Source organism: Leptonychotes weddellii, chromosome 5, assembly GCF_054177405.1.
Source record: "Leptonychotes weddellii isolate Sample4059 chromosome 5, ASM5417740v2, whole genome shotgun sequence".
In the NCBI taxonomy this organism is placed as follows: domain Eukaryota; kingdom Metazoa; phylum Chordata; class Mammalia; order Carnivora; family Phocidae; genus Leptonychotes; species Leptonychotes weddellii.
In genome coordinates this window covers 73643418-73668172 of record NC_138373.1, presented here as the reverse complement: position 1 = coordinate 73668172, position 24755 = coordinate 73643418, and the positions used below count along the sequence as shown (strand labels likewise).

Below are 24755 nucleotides of genomic sequence, written 5' to 3'. Positions count from 1 at the left end.
GCGACTGCCTTCGGCTCAGGTCATGATCCTGGAGTCCCGGGATCGAGTCCCGCATCGGGCTCCCTGCTCGGCAGGGAGTCTGCTTCTCCCTCTGACCCTCCCCCCTCTCATGCTCTCTCTATCTCATTCTCTCTCTCAAATAAATAAATAAAATCTTTAAAAAAAAAACAAACAAAAATCAAACCACAGTGAGATAGCACCTCACACCTGTTAGAATGGCTATTATTAAAAAGAAAAAAAGATAACAAATGTTGGTGCAGATGAAGAGAAACAGCAGGTGTTGTGCACTGTTAGTGGGGTGTAAACTGGGGCAGCCACTATGAAAAATAGTATAGAGGTTCCTCAAGAATTAAAATAGAACAACCATATATGATCCAGCCATTCCAGTTTTGGGCATATATCCAAAGGAAATGAAATTGCTATATTGAAGATATATCTGCATCCCCATGTTCATTGCAGCATTATTCACAAATGCCAAGACATGGAAGCCATCTAAGTGTTTGTCAACGGATAAATAAAGAAAATGTGATATGTACACACACACACACACACTGGAATACTATTTAACCATAAAAAAGAAGGAAATCCTGCCATTGGCCACATCATGGATGAAACTTGAGAGCATTATGCTAAGTGAAATAAGTAAGATGGAGAAAGACAAATACTGTATGATCTCACTTTTTTTTGTTGTTTTTGTTTTTGTTTTTTTTAAGATTTTATTTATTTATTTGACAGAGAGAGAGAGAGCACACAAGCAGGGTGAGTGGGAGAGAGAGAAGCCGGCTTCCCACAGAGCAGGGAGCCCGATGAGGGGCTCGATCCCAGGACCCTGGGATCATGACCTGAGCTGAAGGCAGACACTTAACGACTGAGCCACCCAGGCGCCCACTGTATGATCTCACTTTTATGTGGAATCTAAAAACCTTGAACTCATAGAAACATAGGATGGTGGTTGCCAGGGGCTGAGAGAGGGAGATATGGGGAGATGTGGTCAACGTGTACAAACTTTCAGTTATAGTAAGTTCAGGGATTCAAATGTACAGCATGATGACTGTAGTTAACAATATCGTATTCAAGTCAAAATTGTTGACTGAGCCACAAAGGTGCCCCAAGAGATAGCAATTTTAAAATGGAACCAAATAGAGGGGTACCTAGGTGGCTCAGTCAGTTAAGTGTTTGCCCTCAGCTCAGGTCATGATCTTGGGGTCATGGGATTGAGCCCTGTGTGGGACTCCCTGCTCAGGAGGGGCGTCTGCATCTCCCTCTCCCTCTGCCCCCTACCTTGCTTGTGTTACCTCTCTTTCTCTCTCTCATGCCCACAAATAAATAAATAAATACAATCTTTATTTTAAAAGTAAAATAAAATAGGGGTGCCTGGGTGGCTCAGTTGGTTAAGCGACTGCCTTCGGCTCAGGTCATGATCCTGGAGTCCCGGGATCGAGTCCCGCATCGGGCTCCCTGCTGGGCAGGGAGTCTGCTTCTCCCTCTGACCCTCCCCCCTCTCATGTACTCACTCTCTCTCATTCTCTCTCTCTCAAATGAATAAATAAAATCTTTAAAAAAAAAAAAAAAGTAAAATAAAATAAAATGGAACCAAATAGAAATTCTGGGGTTGAAAAATAAAATAACTGAAATGAAAAATTCACTAGAGGGGCTCAACACCAAATTTGAGCAGGCAGTTAAAAAAAAAAAAAAAATCAGTGAATTTTATGGTATGTCAATTGAGATTATCCAGCATTAGGAACAGAAAAAGAATGAAGGAAAATAAACCGAGCCTTAGAGACCTGTGATACCATCAAGCATGCCAAATACTCATAATGGACATGGTGAGAGGGTAAGGGGCAAGAAAAAATATTTGAAGAAATAATTGCCAAAAATTCCCCAAATTTGATTAAAAAACATTAATCTACACAATTAAGTGCAATGAACTCCAAGTTTATAAACTGAAAGAGATCCACACCCAGATGCATTACAAACTATGAAAGGAAATGGAGAGAATTCTGAAAGTAGCAAGAGAGAACAACTCATCACGAACAAGAAATCTTCCGTAAGATTAACAGATGATTGCTCAGAAACCATGGAGATCAGAGGTGCCTGGCTGGCTCAGTCCCTAGAGTGAGCAACTCCTGATCTCAGGGTTATAGGTTTGAGCCCCTCATTGGGTGTCGAGATTACTTAAAAAAATAAAATCTTTAAAAACAAAAAAGAAACCATGGAGATCAAAGGGGATAATATATTTAAAGCACTGAAAGAAAAAAAACTGTCATTCCAGAATTCTATATCCAGCAAAAATATCTTCCAAAATGGAGAAATTAAGACATTCCCAGATAAATAAAAACTTCAAGGTTTCCTTAGTAAAAGAACTGCCTTATAAGAAATCCTATTGGGAATCCTTCAGGCTGAAATCAAAGGAATTTAGACAGTAACCTGAATCCTCCTGTTTTTTTTGGGTTTTTTTTATATTTATTTGTCAGAGAGAGCAAAGCAGGGGGTGCGGCAGGCAGAGGGAGAAGGAGGCTCCCTGCCGAGCAAGGAGCCAGATGTGGGGCTCCATCTCAGGACCCTGGGATCATGACCTGAGCTGAAGGCAGGTACTTAACTGACTGAATCACCCAGGCGTCCCTCATGTTTTTTGTCTTTTTTTTTTTTAAATAAGCTCTATACCCAAAGTGGGACTTGAACTCACAACCCCAAGATCAAGAGTCACATGCTCTACCAACTGAGCCAGTCAGTCATCCTTAAAGCCACATTAATAAAATAAAGAGCACCAGTAAAAGTAACTACATAGAAAAATGTAAAAATAGAGTATAGATGTACTACTTGTTTGTAATGCTTTTTTTCCCTAATTTAAAGGACAACCGCATAATGCAATAATCACAAATGTAAGTTGTTGGGCATATATGTATTAAGATGCAATTTCTGACAATAACAGCATGGGAGGGGGCAGAACTACATAAAAACAGAATTTTATATACTCTTGAAATTAAATTGGCATTAATCCAAACTAGATTGTTATAACTTTAGATATTAATGGTAATCCCTAGGGCAACCACTAAGAAAAAAAAGCTCTAATTATAAATTTAGCATTGACCTATTGTGAAATATCACTTAGATGTTTGCATGGAATTTATTCTACTTCTCCAATAACTGAAAAGTCAACTGTAGAGACTTATCTTCAGAAACTTGTCTAACAACTAGGCATAATAGGATTCTATAAAAATTCCAAGAGCATCCTTCTAAAAATGCCTTTTATACTGTCTGGCTTTGTTAAGGTCTTTGGACAGATTTGATGGGAACTTGAGGGGTAAGATTAAAGATTAAGATTAAGATTTTTTTTTTTAAAGATTTTATTTATTTATTTGAGAGAGAGAGAGAGCACATGAGAGGGGGGGAGGGTCAGAGGGAGAAGCAGACTCCCTGCCGAGCAGGGAGCCCGATGCGGGACTCGATCCCGGGACTCCAGGATCATGACCTAAGCCGAAGGCAGTCGCTTAACCAACTGAGCCACCCAGGCGCCCAAGATTAAGATTTTTAAAATCCAAAGAATGTCACTATATTCCTAGAAGAGATGCTTATTTCCATCAATAACAAATTCCATCTTCACAGCACTAAAAGGAAGTGGATTGATGGTGAAATCCATTGTTATTTCAGGCTCCAACCAGTAGGTGGAATCAGAGTACAAGGGACCCATCCAAGCGAAAAAGGGTGTTAGAATAGGACAAAGCAATTATTTTAAAAGGCATGAACAGAAATGGAGAGTCACATGTGCACAGACATTAGGAAGCATCCTTTCAGACAGATTGGTATCTTTGGGCTAGAAGGCTAAAGGGAGGTAACAATCTTTGTGAAAGAAGTTTTAAGAAACTAAGCTAAAATGTCATTTGCCCCGGTTGTTCAAACATGAACTTAACTCATGGCAGAAGGATGACCTAAGTGACTTATTCAGATTCTTTTCATTTCACTGATTTTTTAAAAAAATTAATCTCTACACCCCGTATGGGGCTTGAATTCACAATCCTGAGATGAAAAGTTGCACGCTCCACTGACAGAGCCAGCCAGGTGCCCCTCATTTCACTGATTTTATTCAATCTTTTTATATACCTCCTACATCTCTAACATCCCCAGTGGTTGGCCAGTCTTTCAAATGCACCCAGACTCCTAAGAAGTAACTGAAGGACAATTAAGAATTTTTAAATGTCTTCAGAGAAAACTTTCTAAGTAGAGATTTTGATTAAGTATGCTTGCTTCCCTGCCAGCTGGGGAGCTTTAAGATGGGGCCAAGTGAACTAATGAGGCAAGTGCAAAATACTATGAACATTCTAGTGACATCAAAAAAATGAGGAGGGCGCCTGGGTGGCTCAGTTGGTTAAGCGTCTGTTCGGCTCAGGTCATGATCCTGGAGTCCCAGGATCAAGTCCCGCATCGGGCTCCCTGCTCGGCGGGGAGTCTGCTTCTCCCTCTGACCCTCCCTCCTCTCATGCTCTCTCTTTCAACTAAATAAATAAAATCTTAAAAAAAAAAACAAGATAAAGAGGAAATATTAGAAACAATGTTTATGACAACACATTTGACAACTTACCTAAATGAAGACATTTTTTGAAGATACAAACTACAAAGCTCTTTAAAAAAAAAATAGATAATGTAACTAGTCCAATATACATTAAAGAAATCAAATTTGTATTTAAAAACCCTCCCACAAAGAAAACTCTAGGCTCATATGGATTCCCTGGTGAATTCTACAAATATTTAGAGAAGGATGATAGCAATTCTACACCAGCTTTTCCAGAAAATAGAAGAGGGAATACTTGACAGTATACATGGAATGCTACTCAGCAATAAAAATAAATGAACTATTGTTAGATGCAAGGTGAGAGAATACATCCTTGCCCTGTTCCTGGGCTTAGGAGGAAAACATATAATGTCTCACTGTTAAGTGTGATGCTAGCTATAAGTTTTTTGGGTAGATGTTCTTTGTTAGGTTGAGGAAATTTCCCTCTCTAGTTTGTTTAGAGTATTTTCTTTTTCTTTTTTTTCTTTTTTGCTTTTAAAAATTTTAATCAAGAATGGGGGTTGGGGCGCCTGGGTGGCTCAGTTGGTTAGGCGACTGCCTTCGGCTCAGGTCATGGTCCCGGAGTCCTGGGATCGAGTCCCGCATCGGGCTCCCTGCTCGGCAGGGAGTCTGCTTCTCCCTCTGACCCTCTCCCCTCTCATGCTGTTTCTCTCTCTCTCTCTCTCAAATAAATAAATAAAATCTTAAAAAAAAAAAAAAAAAGAATGGGGGTTGGATTTTGCCAAATGCCTTTTCTGCAACTATTGATATCGTATTTTGATATAATGGATGTGATGGATTACACTAATTGATTTTGGAATTGACTCAACCTTGCCAGGTGTCCTTTATCCAGTCAAAGGAGTTTCCTTCTATTCTTAATTTATTTATCATGTAAGGATATTGGATTTTGTCAAATACTTTTTCTGCAACTCATGTTGAGATATTCATGTGGCTTTGACTTTTATTCTATTCATATGATATATTACATTCTTACATTGATTTCTGGATGGTAAATTAACTTTGCACTCTTTTTTTTTTTTTTAAGATTTTATTTATTTATTTATTTGACAGAGAGAGACACAGTAAGAGAGGGAACACAAGCAGGGGGAGTAGGAGAGGGAGAAGCAGGCTTCCTGTGGAGCAGGGAGCCCGATGTGGGGCTCGATCCCAGGACCGTGGGATCATGACCTGAGCCGAAGGCAGACGCTTAATCGACTGAGCCACCCAGGTGCCCCTAACTTTGCATTCCTAAGGTAAATCTCACTTGGCCATGGTGTATAATCCTTTTTATATAAAGTTATATCACTTTGCTAGTATTTGGTGGGATTTTTTTTATCTATATTCGTAAGAGATATTGATCTATAGTTTTCTTTGTGATGTTTTTGTCAAGTTTTGGTAATACTGACTTCATAGTAATACTGACTTCACATACTCAGTTGAGTAGTATTCCTTACTCTTCTATTTTTTAGAAGAGTTTATGAAGAATTGGTGTTAATTCTTTAAACATTTGGTAGGATTTATCAGTAAGGTCCCTGGGCAGGGTTTTTCTTTGTAAGAAATTTTTATTACAGGGGGCGTCTGAGTGGCTCAGTCAGTTATGCGGCTGCCTTCGGCTCATGTCATGATATCTGGGTCCCAGGACTGAGTCCCGAGTGGGGCTCCCTGCTCAGCAGGGAGTCTGCTTCAAACTTTCCCCTGCCCCTCCCCCCTGCTCATGCTCTTGCTCTCTCCCTCTGTCTCTCTCAAATGAATAAAAAATCTTTAAAAAATTTTATTACTAACTCAATGTCTTTATTTTTTTATATATCTATTTCAGATTTTCTATATTACCTTGAGTCAGTTTTGGTAGTTTGCATTTTTCTAGGAATTTGTCTATTTTTTCCAGATTATCTAATTTGTTGACATGTAGTTGTTCATAGTATTCTCTATTAATCTTTTTTATCTCAGTAAAGTCAATAGTAATGTTCCCTATTCCATTCATAATTTTAATGAGTATTCTCTCCACCACTCCCATCCCCACTTTGGTCAGTTTAGCTAATGGTCTATCAATTTTGTTGTTCATTTTAAAGAACCAACATTGTTTTGTTTTAATTTTCTTGATTGTTTTTGTATTCTCAATTTCATTAATTTCTAATTCTAGTATTTATTATTTCCTTCCTTTCACTTGCTGGGGATTTATTTTGCTCTTCCCTACTTAGTTCCTAAGGTGGAAGTTCAGGTAAATGATTTGCGTTCTTTCTTCATTTTTAATGTAGGTGTTTACAGTATACACTTACCTCTAACCATTGCTTTCATTGTATCTCATAAGTTTCTGTATATTGTCTTTGTTTTTATTCATCCCAAATTATTTTTCAATTTCCTTGTGATTTCTTCTTTGGCCCATTGATTACTTAGATGTTGTTTAATTTCCAGATAGCTGTGAATTCCCCTAATTTCTTTCTCTTACTGGTTTGTAATTTCTTCCATTGTGGTTAGAGAATATAACTTGCATAATCTCAATCCTTTTACATTTATTGAGGCTTTTTTATGGCATAGCATATGTTCTATCCTGGAAAATGTTTTGTATGTGCTAGAGAAAATTTTGCTGCTGTTGGGTATTGAAGTATTCCATAGATGTCTATTAAGTGTAACTGGTTTATACTACTGTTCAAGTCTTCTATTTACTTGTTGCTCTTCTGCCTGGTTCTATCCATTATCAAAAGTGGGTATTTTTTCTCTCTTTGATTTTGTCCATTTTTTTGTTTCATGCTTTTTGGGTTTCTCTAATTAAGTGCATATATAATTGTTATTTCTTCTTGATAGACTAATGTTTATCATTATGTCCTTTTTGTTCCTCATAACAATTTTTGTCTTAAAATCCATATTATCTGATATTAGTATGGTACCCTAGTTCTCTTTTGGTTACTATTTCATGGCATATCTCTTACCATCCTTTTACTGTGAACCTATTTTTCTTTGAATCTAAAATGACAACAAAATTGGATCACATTTCTTTTTTCCTTTTATATAGCCATATGCCAATTTCTGCTGTTTGAGAATTTAATCTGCTTACATTTAATGTAATAAAGCATAAAGGAGGATATATGTCGGGGCGCCTGGGTGGCTCAGATGGTTAAGCATCTGCCTTCGGCTCAGGTCGTGATCTCAGGGTTCTGGGATCGAGTCCCACATCGGGCTCCCTGCTCCGCAGGAAGCCTGCTTCTCCCTCTGCCTCTCTCTCTCTGTCTCTAATGAATAAATAAATAAAAAATCTTTAAAAAAAAAAAAGGAGGATATATGTCTGTCATTTTGCCATTTACTATATTTTTTTTCATTCCCCAGTTCTTCCATTACTACATTCTTTTCTGTTGGGTAGATGTTTCTATGGTATTGTTTTAATTTTCTTATTGTTTTACTATATATATATATATTTTTTAAGATTTTATTTATTTATTTGACACAGAGAGAAATAGTGAGAGCAGGAACACAAGCAGGGGGAGTGGGAGAGGGAAAAGCAGGCATCCCGCCAAGCATGGAGCCTGATGTGGGACTTGATCCCAGGATGCTGGGATCATGACCTGAGCAGAAGGCAGACACTTAACAACTGAGCCACCCAGGCACCCCTTTACTATATATTTTTAAATTATTTTCTTAGTGGTTGCTCTGTGGATTAACATTTTAATTGACAGCAATCTAACTTGGATTAATATAAATTTAATTTCAATAGTTTACAAAAACTGTATATATATATGTATAGCTCCACACCACCCCCATTTTATGTTATATAATTTTAATTAACCTATCCTCGAGTTTGCTGATTCTTTATTATTCCTCCTTAAATCTCCTTTAGTGCATATCTCATTTCAGATATAGTATATTTCAACTCCAGAAATTTTATCTGGATCCTTTTAATACCTTTTATCTTTTGGGGCACCTGTGTGGCTCAGTTGGTTAAGCATCTGCCTTCGGCTCAGGTCCTGGTATCAGGGTCCTGGGATGGAGCCCCGCCTAGGGCTTCCTGCTCAGGGAGGAGTTTGCTTCTCCCTCTCCCTCTGCCCCTCCCCCCAGCTCATGCTCGAGCACGCACGTGCTCCCTCTCTCAAATAAATAAATGAAATCTTCTAAAAAAATACTTTTTATCTTTTTATTGATATTCTCAATTTGATGAGACATTGTTCTCAAACATTATTTTAGTTCTTTATAGTTTTCTCTTAATTCTTTGAACATATTTTAAATAGCTGGTTTAAAGTGTTTGTCTAGTAATCATTTGCTCTTCCCTCAGGTACAGTTTCCATTGAATGCTTTCTTTCCTTCTATGTATGGACCATAGTTTCTTTCCATATGTCGTAATTTTTGGTTGAAAATGGGGCATTTCTGGGATGCCTGGGTGGCTCAGTCGCTTAAGTATCTGCCTTCAGCTCGGGTCATGAGCCCAGGGTCCTGGGATAGAGTCCAGCATCAGATTCCTTGCTCAGCAGGGTGCCTGCTTTTCCCTCGGCCTGCTGCTTCCCCTGCTTGTGCACTCACGCACTCTCTCTCTCAATCTCTGATAAATCAATCAATCAATCTTTAAAAAAAAAGAAAAAGAAAATGGGGCATTTTAAACAATATAATTAAGCAACTCTGGAAATCAGATTCTTTCACCTTCCCAGGGTTTGTTGCTGTTGCTACATGTTGTATTTGTTTGTTCAGTGACTCTTTCTGGACTGATTCTGTTTAGTCTGTATTTGTGTGTGTGTGTGTTTGTGTGTAGAGCCACTGATGCCCCTACTCAGTTAGCTCAATGGTCAGCTGGTAACTGTGGAGAGAAATTTCCTTACATGCCTAAAAAGTAAATCTCTGTCTTTGCTGAGGGGTCTTTGTGCATGTTGGAGCACATCTTCTACATTTACCCATGCAGTTTACAACTTTATCTTAGCGTTTATTTCCTGCTTGTACGTACTCACAAGGCCAGTCAGAAGTGAGAGCTTAGGACCTTCTCAGGTCTTTCCTGACCTTGTGAACAGCCCTACTCATGCATGTGGCCTCTTAGATCCCAGGAATATGTTGGAGTTTTCAAAGCCCATCTGGTCATCTCATTCCTCACCTTTTCCCTCTAATGACTTTTGGCTAATCTATTGTTGGCCCCAACTGTGACTGAGGCTTTCTTTTAAGTTGGTTAAGTGTGATGGAGCAGCCTTTAGTCTAGGGCAATTTTTTTCCCACTCCTGAAGCAATACTTTTCTGAGTTCTCTACTTTTTCTCCCATAATCTACTTAGTTTTTTCACTCTGGCTGGTGGGAATACTAATCCAAACCTCTCGTGAGCCCCAGGAACTGTGTCCACTAGTGATTCCAGGTGGTTCTTTTCCTGTCCTTGGGTAGTTTCTTCATACACATGTGCTAAACAGTACTCATCCAAAAACTCAGGGAGATCCTCTGCAACCTCTGTACTCTGCAGCTCCTTCCTCTCTGGTACTCTGCTCTGGGAATTCTAGCTGTGCTGGTTCTCTAATTCTCAACTCCATTCCTTCAACTCAGTAAAACCACTAAGCCCCTGTTAGACTGCCTTCCCCTGCACTGTGATGAAGAAACTCCCCATGTAGTGTGCTGGCAATCACAGGGCTCACCTTAGTTGTTGTCCCTCTCTAAAGAATCATCTTCTGCTGATGATCAATATTTATTTTATATATTATGTCCTTTTTATTAATTGTTTCAGATGGCAGGGTAATTTAGTCTCTGTTATTCCATCTTAGCAAGAAGTCTTCTTGCCTATGTTACTTCCATAGTCTCCCTGTTTCTACCTATGACTGTCCAGAGTCTATTATCAACAGTGTACCTAAAATAGGTCTTTGTTTTTTTAGTCTTTTAAAATATAAATTAGATCATATTACTTTTCTGTTAAAAGTAGTGCATACAGGGCGCCTGGGTGGCTCAGTTGGTTAAGCGACTGCCTTCGGCTCAGGTCATGATCCTGGAGTCCCTGGATCGAGTCCCGCATCGGGCTCCCTGCTCAGCGAGGAGCCTGCTTTGCCCTCTGACCCTATCCCCTCTCATGTGTTCTCTCTCATTCTCTCTCTCAAATAAGTAAATAAAATCTTTAAAAAAAAAAAAAAAAGAAAAAAAAGAAAAAGTAGTGCATACAGGGTATTTACCACAAAGATACAAATGTAGTGATCTGAAGGGCACCTGCACCCCAATGTTTATAGCAGCAATGTCTACAATGGTCAAACTATGTAAAGATCCTAGATGTCCATCGACCGATGAGTGGCTAGAGAAGATGTGGTGTGTGTGTATGTACATATATATGTATATATGTATGTACATATATATGTATGTACATATACATACATGTATATATGTATATATACATATATGTGTATATATATACACACATACATATACACAATGGAATATTATGCAGCCATCAAAAAAATGAAATCTTGCCATTTGCAATGATGTGGTTGGAACTAAAGGGTATTATGCTCTGCGAAATAAGTCAGAGAAAGACAATTATCATATGATCTCACTGATATGTGGAATTTGAGAAACAAGGCAGAGAATCATAGCGAAAGAGAGGAAAAAATGAAACAAGATGAAACCAGAGAGGGAGACAAACCATAAGAGACTCTTCATCTCAGGAAACAAACTGAGGGTTGCTGGAGTGGTGGGGGGTGGGAGGGATGGGGTGGCTGGGTGATAGACATTGGGAGGATATGTGCTATGGTGAGCTCTGTGAATTGTGTAAGACTGATGAATCACAGACCTGTACCCCTGAAATAAATAATACATTATGTAAAAAAAAAAAAAGTGTGCAGTGCAGGGGTGCCTGGGTGGCTCAGTTGGATAAGCGTCTGCCTTTGGCTCAGGTCATGAACCCAGAGTCCTGGGATGGAGCCCCGCATTGGGCTCCCTGCTCAGCGGGGAGCCTACTTCTCCCTCTGACCCTCCCCCGTCTCACGCTCTCCTCTCTCTCAAATAAGTAAATAAAATTAAAAAAAAAAAAAGTGTGCAATGCCTTGCAATTTCCCTCAAATTAAAACAATGCCTCCACAGTTATCCTAAATCCATGTTTAACTGGGCCCTTCATTACCTCTCTGACCTACTACTGCTCTGTCCATCCATACTCACTGCTGTTCCTCAAACATTCCAGGAACACTTTCAGCTTAATCACTTAAATTTATGACTTACTGTTTCCCCTGCTGTACTAAAAAGTAAATACTGGCAAGATGTTTTTGTTTTTCCCTATTTTAATCTAAGCAGCTAAAATAGTGCACAGTACATAGTAGACACTTTTAAGTATTTGTTGAATGAAAGTCACAGAGCATTTAGGATATTAGGAAGGTTACAAAAATAGGCAGTCAGCCATAGGAAACAAAACAAATACAATTTTGAGTCTTGCCAGTAACAAAGGTTATTTGATGCCAAGTGTTATTGTTAAACAAGAGATATTTAATGTGTTTTACCAAAGACCAGAATTTAATCTAGAGATTCAGCTGAGATGGGAATAAAGTGACTCAAACTGTGGAAAGAGGATCTGATATTAAGCTCAGCTGGAAATGCCTCAAAAACATAATTTCAAAGGGCAAAAATGTCTAATATTCCTATTAGAACTGCAGACTGACTATATATCATCATCCTTTTTAAAAAACAATTTGTCAGGATTTTTAATGCTGATAGAGATGTGGTAAAATGAGCACTTTATGACAGAATTGTGTTCCAAACATTTAATTTTAAAAAAATTATGGTAAAATATACATAAAATTTACCCTTCGAACCATATTTTTTTTTAAGATTTTATTTATTTGACAGAGACACAGCGAGAGAGGGAATACAAGCAGGGGGAGTGGGAGAGGGAGAAGCAGGCTTCCCGCTGAGCAGGGAGCCCGATGCAGGACTCGATCCCAAGACCCTGGGATCATGACCTGAGCCGAAGGCAGTCGGTTAAGGACTGAGCCACCCAGGTGCCCCCCTTTGAACCATTTTTAAGTGTACAGTTCGGTGGCATTAAGTACGTTCACATTGTTGTACAATCATCATCACCACCCAGTCTAATTCCTTCCTTTCCAGATGAGGGAGCTGAAGCTCCCCCAAATTAAGTGATTTATCTAGGGTTACTCAGTGAGTGGCTGAACCAGCACACAATACTATTTCCTGTCTCTCAATCCATTATTCTCTCCATTATATATGCTATTGCCCTAGATCATTCAATATACTAGACTCCTATGCCTGTGAACCTATAAGCTATGTTACCCCACCATCAGACAAGTTAGCATAAATCTGCCAGTCTATATACCATATTTTATAGTATAAAATATATTTATAATATATAATACACACATAATATTAAATATATTTATTTTATATATTTTTACTATAAAGATACTTGTGTTAGGTTTCCAATGCCGTGTAACAAACTACCACAAGTTTTTGTGGTTTGAAAGAACACATATTATCTTACAGTTTTCATGGGTCAGGAATCTGGACACAAGTCTACTCAGATCTTACCTGAGCTGCAATCTCATCTGAGGCTCAGGTTCCTTTTCCAAGTTCACTAGTTGGTTTAGACTTGACTCTTAGAGGTCACTGTTCCTTGCCATATGGACTTTTCCATATGGCAGTTTGTCTCTTCAAAGCCAACAAGACTCTCTGCTGCTTCAAATCTGATTGCTCCTGTCCCTGTCCTCCAGATCTTTTTTTAATTGGCTCACCTGATTAGGTAGGGCCCACCAAGGACCATCCTCTTAATAACTTAAAGTCAACTGATTAGAGGCCTAAATTATAACAGCAAAATCCCATTACCCGTATCATGTAACATAGCCTAATCACAGGAATAATATCCCATCATAGTCAAAGGTTCCATTCAAGGAGGGGGAACTATATAGGGCATATACATTGAGAGGAATCTTGGAGGTGGTTTTAGAATTTTGCCTACTGCAATACTTAGTGGAAGATATTTCATTCTTCTTACTTCCTGAGCCTCCAGAGCTATTCCAAATAATTTCCCTTTACCAGATCATCATAAAATAGACCAAAATGCTTGAAATCCCTACTCTGATAGCAGTGACTAAGAGTTAACAAAAGGCTAGTGTTCTTTTCTATCTCGTGGAAGGTTAATTTCTCCAAATCTATGCCCTAACCTTTCAAATATTATTTGTCTCCATTAAGACAATGTTGTCTTTTTTTTTGTTTTTAAGATTTATTTATTTATTTAGAGACAGAGTGCATGGGGGGGAAGGGGGAGAGGGAGAGAATTTTAAGCAGACTCCCCACTGAATGTGGAGCCCCATGTGGGGCTCGATGTCACAACCCTGAGATCATGACCTGAGCTGAAATCAGGAGTCAGATGCTCAATCAACTGAGCCACTCAGGAGCCACAAGACAGTATTGTCTTTATATTAATATTCCTCAACCATTTTCATTTCCTTCATCTCTTCTGTGTCTTCTGGTAAAGAAAACTGCCCCCTCCCTTTTATTGTTGTGGGAAACTCCGTGTATCAGGAGGGGCTGACCTATCTTGCCAACACTTGTTTATTAGTTATCCTAATAAGTGTAAGGTGATGATGCATTGTGGTTTGATTTGGACTTCATTGATTAGTGATGTTGAGCATCTTTTTCATGTGTTTATTGGCCATTTGTACATCTTCTTTGGAGAGATGTCTATTCAAATCCTTTGTCCATTTTTAAATTTGGTTGTTTTCTCTATTGTTGATTTTTCTCTATTGTCTCTATATATTCTGGTTATTATTCTCTTAGCAGAAATATGATTTGCAAACATTCTTACATTTTGTGGGTTGCTTTTTCAATGTTGATATTATGCAATGTTTTTAATTGTTCACAAGTATTTTTTCTTTTCTCCATATCCCAGCAGAATTTTGGCTAGTGGAAGACAGATTATCCTGTATTTCTGTTATGTTATGATTGTTTGGTGCAAAGGGGAGAAATTCTAGGAGAGCCATTAAATAGCAATTATGTACCAAATGCTACTAGGATTACTCCCAAATAAAGGAAAAACTTGTCACTAACCATCTTTTGCAGATAAAAATTGGTGCAAAGAAAGTTTAACTTGCCCACAATCTCAGAACTAGTACATGGAGCAACTGAGATTTAGAGTTTAACTTAATTTGCTCAGTATGCATGATGATACATATCAAATGATTAGGCTAGGGTTATTAGACACTATTGGGCAAATAACAGACTTGTTCTTATTAGTTGACTTAACTGCAAACTCCAAGAACTGGGGGCACCTGGGTGGTCTGCCTTTGGCTTTGGTCATGATCCTGGAGTCCCGGGATTGAGTCTCGTGTCATGCTCCTTGCTCAGTCAGGAGTCAGCTTCTCCCTCTACCCTTCACCCCGCTCATGCTCTCTCTTGCACTCTCTCATAAATAAAATCTTAAAAAAAAAAAAACAAACTCCATTAACCGGGAAATCCATATAAATCTGCCCTTAGGGATAATGTGTTTATGTAATCAAAAGTCAAGTCTGTTCAACCCAGACTAAGCCCACCATATACTACACTTCAGGCTCTGTGGCACAGACGCCTTGCATGAAGTGGTGGAGAATTATGTTAATTACTCTGCTTATAAAATGAATTTATAAAATGTTTCTGACTTGCACTAACAAATATATATTAAATGTTTCTGTCTAATGGCATGTTTTTGTTCAAACGGATTTTCCTGTAGATTTAGAGATGGAGTGTATATGGAAATAAAATTGAGGACTATAAAAACTGTTTTGGAAATACTGAATTGGTTGGCAGCCTTTTTCTTTTTGCGTTCATATGATCCCGTACCCTAATTAGGCCAAATATGGATTTTTAATCTATTCCCTGAGTGTGTGTTTAAATACTCCATTGATTTAACTGGTAGAAATGACTTTACTATTCCTGCTGGCACTGTATAGTTCCTAGATGTTAATGAGACTTTGCAATTCTTTAATCCTACCACATCCCTATTATGATCAAGTTATCCTCCATTAGATCTAGTACCACTCAGGTCAATATAAGCCTTCTGAATTATGGAAGTAAGCCAGTTTTTGTTTTGTTTTTACCTCTCCAGCAAAGCTCAATTTCTGTTCAAATAATTTTCAACTGGTTATCCTAAGAAAATTTGTCAAAGTTTATTTTCTTTTTCTCATTTTCTTTTCTTGTCTTAGAATTCTTTTGTGGCATGTAACAGAAAAAAAATTTAAAAAGGGAAACTTCATTTAAAGAATGCTGGAATATTTCATGTAACTAAGCCAAGAAAATAAATTACGATGGAAGCAAATAGAATTTTATGTAGCTGTTTAAAAAACTTGAGGTAGCAGTACACCTATTTGTATGGCAAGGTATTCAAAGACATGTTGTGAAGTTATGGTACACTGTTTATACCATGATCCCATTGGGTTTAAGAGAAAAAAGACATGCAGGGCATCTGCCTTCAGCTCACGTCATGATCTCGGGGTCCTGGGATTGAGCCCCACATCAGGCTCCCTGCTCAGTGGGAAACCTCCATCTCCCTCTCCCTGCCGCTCCCCCTGCTTTTGTTCTGTCAAATAAATAAAATCTTAAAAAAAGAAAAAGAAAAAAGACATGCTTTTAATGATTTAGAAATTCTGCAAGGATATGCAAGAAAATGTTAACAGTAATTCCCTCCAGGGAGTAAGGTCAGGAGGGGGAGGGATCCTGGTGGATCTTCTTGAGACCCATTTGTTAGCCATGAGCACTGTGACAGCCATTGAAGTATTGAGGTTTGCCAGTCAGACCTCTCCTAAAACTTGCTGTGAAAAATGTTGCTGGCTGGCCAGTCTCCAGCTGCTCCTCTTTTGGATCCACCTCAGCATTCAAGGCCACAGTCTTCCTGGCTTACTCCTAGCCAATGACTGCACACAGCAGTGGTACTGGATCTCAGGTACCTAATATACAGCCATTGATCTGGTAAATAAAAGAAGTTTTTTTCTATCTTGAACAGAAGAGGACCAGAAAGTTTGCATTTACATGGAATGGAAAATAGTCACTTAGTTTTGCTCCAGGGATATGTTAACCATTGAGCTTTTGATGATATAATTTACTTTTTTTTTTATTCTTATGTTAATCCCCATACATTACATCATTAGTTCTAGATGAAGTGTTCCATGATTCATTGTTTGTGCATAACACCCAGTGCTCCATGCAGAATGTGCCCTCCTCAATACCACCACCAGGCTAACCCATCCTCCCACCCCCCTCCCCTCTAGAACCCTCAGTTTGTTTTTCAGAGTCCATCGTCTCTCATGGTTCGTCCACCCCTCCTATTTCCCCCGCTACATTCTTCCCCTCCCGCTACCTTCTTTTTTTTTTTCTTAACATATATTGCATTATTTGTTTCAGAGGTACAGATCTGAGATTCAACAGTCTTGCACAATTCACAGCGCTTACCAGAGCACATACCCTCCCCAGTGTCTATCACCCAGTCACCCCATCCCTCCCACCCCACCCCCCACTCCAACAACACTCAGTTTGTTTCCTGTGATTAAGAATTCCTCTTATCAGTGAGATCATATGATACATGTCTTTCTCTGTTTTGATGATATAATTTAAATTATACATCATATGGACATTCCACAGAACATCACAATGACATTATGCCAACTGGACCAGATAAGCAAAAGTCAGCTTACCACACTGAAGGCCTTGTGGAGATATGTGTTTCAGAGGGTGGGAGATAAACTCTATAAAGATTTGAGGGTCTGCCATTCTTAGAAAGTTTTTAGGAGACCCAATGGTAAAGGGCATGCTGGAACAGCCCCTACAAAGTAAAAGCTTGCTACATTTGTATCACCTGCTACAACGAAGCAAGCACAATACCTGGTGGTTCTCTCTGGATTCTGGAGGCAATACATTCCACCCAGAACAGTATTCCAACCCACATGCTGGATGATATAAAAGGTTAGTAAGTTTGAGTAGGGCCTGGATCAGGAAAGGGATCTGTAGAAGATTCAGGATGTGATCCAAGTAACCCTGCAAACTGGGCCATATGATCTGCCAGATCTATGGTATTATATGTGTTGGTGGTGGGAAAAGATACAATATAGCTTTTATGTAAGAGACCCATGGAACTGTAAAGGAGCTGCTCCATCAAAAGTATGTGGAGCAGATCTGTGCAGCCTACTGGGTGGAATGTGGTTGCCATAGTGGTGTGCCACTCAGATCTCTTCAAGAAAACCTGATGCAAAGAACAAACCTAGAGACATCATACTTCCTGATTTCAAACTATTTATAAAGCTATAGTAATCAAAACAGTATGACATTGGCATAAAAACAGATCAATGGAACAGAATATAGAGCCTAGAAATAAACCCAAACATATATGCTCAATTAATTTAAAATTAAATTAATTTAAAATGCAGCTAACAATATACAATGGGGAAAGGATACTATAATAAATGGTGTTGGAAAAATGAACAGCCACATGCAAAAAGAAACTGAACCCTTACTGTAAAGCATATAAAAGAATTAACTCAAAATAAATCAAAGGAAAAAAAATGAAAGACTGGAACATAAGAGCTGAAACCATAAAACTCCTAGGAGAAAACAGAGGGTAAGTTCCCTGACAGTGGTCTTGGCAATAATTTTTTTGGATTTGACACCAAAAGCAAAGGCAAACAAAACCAAAGGGACTACATCAAACAAAAGCTTCTACAGGGGCACCTGGGTGGCTCCAGGCTATCGTTGGGCGTCTGCCTTCGGCTCAGGTCATGATCCCAGGGTCCTGGGATCGAGCCCCGCATCGGGCTCCTTGCTCTGCAAGAAGCCTGCTTTTCCCTCTCCTACTCCCCCTGCTTGTGTTCCTGCTCTCGCTAACTCTGTCAAATAAATAAATAAAATATTTTTACAAAAAAAAAAAGCTCTTACAGACTGAAGGAAACCATGAAGAGGCAGCCTATGGAATGGTAGAAAATATGTACAAATTATATATTTGACAAGTGGTTAATAAAAATGGACAGAGGGCTTGAATAGAAATTTTTCCAGACACAAGCTACAAGTGGCCAACAGGCACATGAAAAAGTGCAACATCGCTAATCATTGGCGAAATGCAAATCAAAACCAAAATGAGCTATCACTTCACACCTATTAGAATGGCTATTATCAAAAAGACAAGAGAGAAATTGCTGGCAAGGATGTGGAGGAAAGGAAAAGCTTGTACACTGCTGGTGGGAATGTAAATTGGTACAGCAACCATGAAAAACATTATGGCGGCGCCTCCAAAAATTAAATAGAACTACTATATGATCCAGTATCTGCAACTACATGTTCACTACAGCTTTATAAAAGCCATGGTATGGGAACAACTTAAAGTGTCCATTGGGGCGCCTGGGTGGCTCAGTCATTAAGCGTCTGCCTTCAGCTCAGGTCATGATCTCAGAGTCCTGGGATCGAGCCCCACATCGGGCTCCCTGCTCGGCTGGAGGCCTGCTTCTCCCTCTTCCACTCCCCCTGCTTGTGTTCCCTCTCTCGCTGTGTCTCTGTCAAATAAATAAAATCTTTTTTAAAAAAAGTGTCCATCAATGAATGAATGGATAAAAATAATGTGGTATCTAGATGCAATTAGATGCAATGGGATATTATTCAGCTATAGAAAAGGAAATCTTGCCATCTGTGACAACATGGATGGAATTTGGGGGCATTATGCTAAATGAAATAAGGTCTGACAAAGAAATACTCTAATGATCTATGTGGAATCTAAAACACAAAAACTCATAGGAAAAAAGATCAGATTTGTGGTTGGTCAGAAGTGGATTTGCAGAGGGGAGAGGGGGGAGAGGAGGATAGGTGAAGGTGGCCAAAAGGTACAAACCTCCAGTGATAAATGAGTTCTGGGGATGTCATGTACAGCATGTTGACTACAGTTAATAATGCTGTATTGTAGATTTTAAAGTTTCTAAGAAAGTAGACCTTTAAAAATCTCTTAAGAAAAACATAACTGTGTGGTGATGGATGTTAACTAAACCCATTGTAGTAATTCTGCAGTATATATACACATTGCAAATAATTGCTAATACCTTAAACTGATACAGTATTACATTTCAATTGTATCTCAGTAAAGCTGGGGGGTGGGGCATGAGGCAAGCAGCCCCCAGCTCCAACTCCTTATCTGTCACAGCATTTGTGTGGAGGCCCATTTCTCCTCAAGCTGCTCCTAGCATACTAGCCAGGCCACTTCTGTCCAATGCTGCACTGCCATAATGGGTCATCTGCTCTAACATTCCTCTATCAGGTTGGCAGAGACTTTCTCAGGACAGCTTAGGTCTGATGCTCTTTCCATTCAATTTTCTTGTCATAGGTGTCCTATGCTTTTTCCTGGCTACTGTTCCCTCTCCCTTGTACCCTTCACTGCCATCTTCTTCAAACACCTCTAGCTCATCTAACTCCATCTTAATGTCTGCCTGTCGGAGGATCCAAAGTAACACTAGCATGGATGCTTTAAACAATAAACTTTTTTAAAGATTGTATTTATTTGGGACACCTGGGTGGCTCGGTCAGTTAAGCGTCTGCCTTTGGCTCAGGTTATGATCCCGGGATCCTGGGATCGAGTCCTGCATCGGGCTCCCTGCTCAACGGGGAGCCTACTTCTCCCTCTGCCTGCAGCTCTCCCTGCTTGTGTGCTCTCTCTGATAAATAAAATCTTTTAAAAAATAAAAAATTAAGATTGCATTTATTTATTTCAGAGAGACAGTGGGGGAGCAAGTGAGAGTGGGGGGAGGGGCCAAGGGACAGGGAGAAAATCTCAGACTCAAGCACAGAGCCCAACAGGGGGCTGGATCCCACAACCCTGAGCTGAAGGAAGACGCATAACTGACTGAGCCACCCAGGCTCCCCTGAGCTAAGATTTTTAAAAAATATTTTTAAGGAGTTATCTTATAGGTGGTTGTAGGTCACCAAGAAAATTTAAAATTTTATGACTGAATCAGATTAGACCATCAGGAGGGTTTCTTACTGTGCTGGCTTTAATGGATTATATTTTAGTGTCACAGTACTGATCTACATTGTGGGATATCTCAAGATCAGAACATATTGCCTCTCCTGTGCAATAAATTTGCTTCTATCTTAAGGTTACTAAGAATCTTCTAATTATCTTTAACATTTATTTTAGAGAGCAAGAGAGAGTGAGCACGTAAGTAGAGCTCAATCTCACGACCCTGAGCCAAAATCAAGAGTCGGGCGCCCAACTGACTAAGCCATGCAGCCCCCTCCTCCCGTAATTTTCTTATTCCACTCTTTGCCGATTTTGTTCCACCTCTAAGCAAATGTATAAGACCTGATAGTATGTATTTGCATGATTTTAATCCTTGTTTCAACCTATTTTTGCCCTTTATTTTGGCTTCTCTACCATTTGATTTAATACATCTCTGTTAAGTCACATTAAATCATTTTTAGGAAACAAGTCACACTATCCTAAATTATTCCTTATGGTGCCTGGTGTGCATATTCCTCACTTGTTTAATTCTCCTGATTTATAAGAAAAAGTATTTTTGTTATGAGCTGATAGGGAAAAACTGGAGAAAGTATGAAATAAAAGGTTTCTTATATAAAATTCCTTAGTCAATGAAGTGTGGAGACAAGGAATAATTAGTCTAGGAGAAATGCCACAAATGTGCACATGCACATACATGCATACACACTATGTTCCAACCACAAAATCTTATGAAAGGGGCTTAAGTAAGAACACCAAAAAGTAATCAATAAAGAAAATCATATGTACTTCAATTCTGAGATGAAAAGATTCAGCAGCTCTTGAATAAGATATCAATAACCAAGATTTACATAATTAAAGATCAGTATTTATTATTCAAATATGTGTTAAGGACTATACATGTATTATAGCAAAGTTATACTTACACTTTAATCTAGTAAAGTAGGTACAATTATTTCCATTTTTTACAAATACTCTCCTATGGCTTGAAGAGGGTGATTTGTCCAAAGTCCATGTAACCAGTTAAATAATGGAATTAGAATTTGTATCAATATCTGACTACCAAGAATATCAGTATTTTCTGTCCTAAGTACTAGGGCTGCCTCTGTATACACATACAGGTATCAGATCTTCTATAGTCCAAATATATTGGGTCAGACATGGTCTCTAGCTACAAGAAGATTAAAACATAGTGAGCGATGCTGTGATGAGTGTATGCCAGGGCGTTGTCAGAGGGAAAGAGAAAAAAGCTGCATTTCTTCAGAGATTAAAAAAACACAGAAACCATTACTTAGCATGGACAGATAAAGTGGGACGGAAAAGGGCAGGGCTAAATCCATGTAATACATATTTACATGTAAAATGATACATATTTTAGTGCCTATGTACTAAGAGGAGAAGTAATCATTTCAGAACATATTATAGAAAAATCAGTATGTCAAGAACCAAAGGAGTTTGCAAAGTGAAGAAAAGGAAAGAATAAAGAGAATGACTCATGTGGAGCTAGACTTCAAGTCTAGCCATGCAGACTGAAGTGAATTCATATAAGATGGAGCGGGCAGGAATAACTGCCAAAAGAACAAATCACACTCCATACTATTTTATTCCCAGTTCTGGTGTTTTTATTTTAGAAAACACATTGAATCAAACAGGTTAGAGCTACTGCTTCCTTGTTCTGGGTATTTCTATCCTCCATTTCAAAAAACAGTCAAATCTATCTTCGTCCATTCTGTGAATGAAGTAATAAGCAAAAAGGATCACTGGTTACTTCAAAAGAACCTAGAGGGGAAAAACACATACAGCTCACTTAAATCAGATTTAAACAGTCTTTGTAATTAAGATGAGAAAAAAGAAAAAGAGAATATTGAAAATTAAGTTGTGACAATAAAATACTACAAACTGTCTAGATTACCAAAGAAATTTACAATCGTTTTTTTTGTGATTACCACACTTTAACTTTGTGATCTCATCTGAAAAAGGTATACTAAGTATACTAAGGTACGGTCTGTTATTCTGACATATAAAGATGTATCAGCAATATTATCCCTTTACAATCCTATTAATATAGACCAAGTGTTGATTTTAGTCAGAAAAACTGTACCAAGAGGAAAACCCTGAGGCAAAAATAATTCTTGAACATCGCACAAAATAAAACATAAAATTATACCAAAATACCTGAACAAACAAAATTAAATTTAAATGTTATGTTCTTACCCTATTACCCTAGGTTACATTTTTTTTTTTTTTAATTTTTATTTTAAGTAGGCTCCATGCCCAATGTGCGGCTTGAACTCACAACCCTGAGATCAAGAATCACACGCTCTACCAACCGAGCCAGCCAGGCCATCCCTAGGTTACATTTTCAGTAAGTTATACAATAAACAATATATTTTTGTTCAGATTAAAATTCAAGTTGGTCATCTTCTTTCAGTTCTAAAGCACTGTCATCTCTATATGAACTATATGAAAATTTTCGTGATAAAGACAAAACTGTTCAAAAAGATTTAGAAATTCTAACCATATTAACTTAGGCTGTGTAGTCTTGTGTTCCACACTGGGATACATAATGTCATTTGGCATTAGGATAAATATTTTTTAATAGAAGGTAAGTTCCTTTTACACTTTTTTTTAAAAAAGAAAAGAATACTGCATATTTAGTCAATGGTATCAGTTATTCTAGCTTCATGTTACTATTCATCCATGCTATACTAGATCTAAGGAATCCATTCCTCTTCTCCATTAACCAGAAATTACAAAGAACCAAAAGGCTTCTTTGTGTCTTAACAGGGGACACCTTTTCATTACCAAACCCTGTAAATGATGTACTCATTAATTTTACATATAAGCCATCTAAAATAGTCACCCACAGTTTGCCTTAATATCCTTTATTTGAACAGACTTCCCACCATATGAGATAACCACAAGCACAAATAGTGGTTACTTTTTATTGGTATACCACAGCTCTCATTACAGAGCATTTCATTTCTTCAGTTACTACAACAGATTTAGAAAGATACATGAGATATAATGCAATGAGCACTTTATTAGCAGATAGGAGACTTGGGCCCTTGCTCTGGCTCTGTTATCTTGGGAAAGTTACTAACTTCTGTGAACCTTAGTTTCCTTACTAGCATATTCAAGATTATAATAATATAGCCTTTAAGCTTTCCAGCTTAAAAATTCTAAACTTCTATGGCAGGCACTTGTATGAGGTAGTTCAATCTGTTACTACATCTATTAATAGGAAACAGGACTCCTTTTCTTTAAATAATTTCTCCTCTGGATATCCTGTTTTCACCATCTATAAAATTTGAAAACAATTATTTGTGTGCTACTTTAATGAAGCTAATTAACACTTCTAAAATGTTTACATGTATATCCTAGAAAAAAAGACATATTATGTCACTTTTAACTTTTATCTGAAAGACTAAAGATTTATTTTCTCTCCAGTTATAAATACCTAAATCGTAATGCTGTACTGCATATTTAAAAGTTGTTGAGAGTAGATCTTTAAAGTCCTCATCACAAGAAAAAAAATTCTGGGGCGCCTGGGTGGCTCAGATGGGTAAGCGTCTACCTTTGGCTCCTGTCATGATCCCAGCGTCCTGGGATCGAGTCCCACATCGGGCTCCTGGCTCAGCAGGGAGCCTGCTTCTCCCTCTCCCTCTCTCCCTGCTCATGCTCTCTCTCTCTGTATGTGTCTCGAATGAATAAAATCTTTAAAAAAAAAAAAAAATCTGTAATTATGTATAGGGATGCATGTTACCTAGACTTACAATGGTGATCATTTCCCAATGTATATAAATATTAAATCATTGTGTTGTACATCTAAAGCTTAGAGTGTATGTCAATTATATCTCAATAAAAAATTTATTCTCTAGTAAATGTCTATAAAATAATAAGTACTTTTTCTGATTTCAAAACTTGAAAAAATCCGAATCAATTTGAAGTCTAGATGAAATTAAGAATGACAGGACTTTTCTTTCTGTCCAAGTGATCTTAAAACAGCTTGTTTTAACAATAAAGACACTATAGTTAAAATAAACTTGTGGATGAATGAATAAAAGGATCTGCATCTTACTATAAATTTCAATGCTGAAATTTAATCTTACCAGGGACTTAAAAATCCCAATTTCTTCTATATAGCCTCTCTAAATTCTAAAAAAGTAATCACAATGTTGATACTCTGATTAAAACATCTTAAGGCAGTTGCTGATGCAAAGAAAATAAAGCTGTTTACTCTGAAAGATATAGACATAGATAATGCAAAAAAGGGGGAGGATACACACATATAGAAAAAAAGGGAGCAGAGATG

At 38.2% G+C, this 24755-nt stretch overlaps 1 protein-coding gene across 10 annotated transcripts in view; it reads right to left on the bottom strand.

The window, feature by feature from the left end:
- Positions 1-22039: 22039 nt before the first annotated feature.
- Positions 22040-24755, bottom strand: part of RIMKLB (ribosomal modification protein rimK like family member B) — a 159207-nt gene continuing 156491 nt past the window's right edge. For all 10 annotated transcript variants that reach the window (XM_081821177.1, XM_081821178.1, XM_081821171.1 and 7 more), the window contains one exon: positions 22040-22219. The gene's annotated coding sequence lies outside the window, so the exon portion shown is untranslated. The remainder of the gene's footprint in view (positions 22220-24755) is intronic.